We start from the raw sequence: 614 nt of genomic DNA, 5'->3' as shown, positions 1-614 counted from the left end.
TTTGGTTTCTCCTTCTATAAGTGGGTATCATAAGATTCCACAGGGGCTAGTTTTTAAACAGGTTGTATAATGTGCACTGAGATCTTTGGATAGAAGCTGCTCTATAAGGAGAATTTAGTATTATCATGCTAGTCCTTGCCCCTTGCTCTCTGTCATAAAAAAACAGGCAAGAAAAGCAATTGGCTTCCCTATATAGTCACTTTTGTCCCTTCAGTTTTGTTGCTTCCAACTGTTTATTTGTTATGAGACTCTCCAGCAGTCAGAATTGCTGGTCTCTTTGCTCTGTTCCCCCTAGAATTTTTCAGCGGGCCTGATAATATCTTTCATTACACTGTATAGTGAGAATCCTTTTGCAGATCAATGTTTACCACCTCAGGCAGCACATTTTCAATAAAATCAGTGACAGCAGCTCTTGCTTGGACCTTATTAATCTTTCTGTGTTTGCTACGCCCCTGGTTCTCTAACAGCTGAAGGTATCTTTCGTGATTTCAAGTAAAGCTTTATTAAAAAGTGATCGGGTCCTTCAGAATTGTCACTGGCTCTGTTCTTTCATTTTGCCCATCTTTTCATTTTCTCAGCTTGCCTTTCAAATTTTTCCTCATGGCTTTCCTGCT

Source organism: Alligator sinensis, unplaced genomic scaffold, assembly GCF_000455745.1.
Source record: "Alligator sinensis unplaced genomic scaffold, ASM45574v1 scaffold93_2, whole genome shotgun sequence".
Lineage (NCBI taxonomy): Eukaryota > Metazoa > Chordata > Crocodylia > Alligatoridae > Alligator > Alligator sinensis.
Note: the sequence above shows the minus strand (reverse complement) of the source record.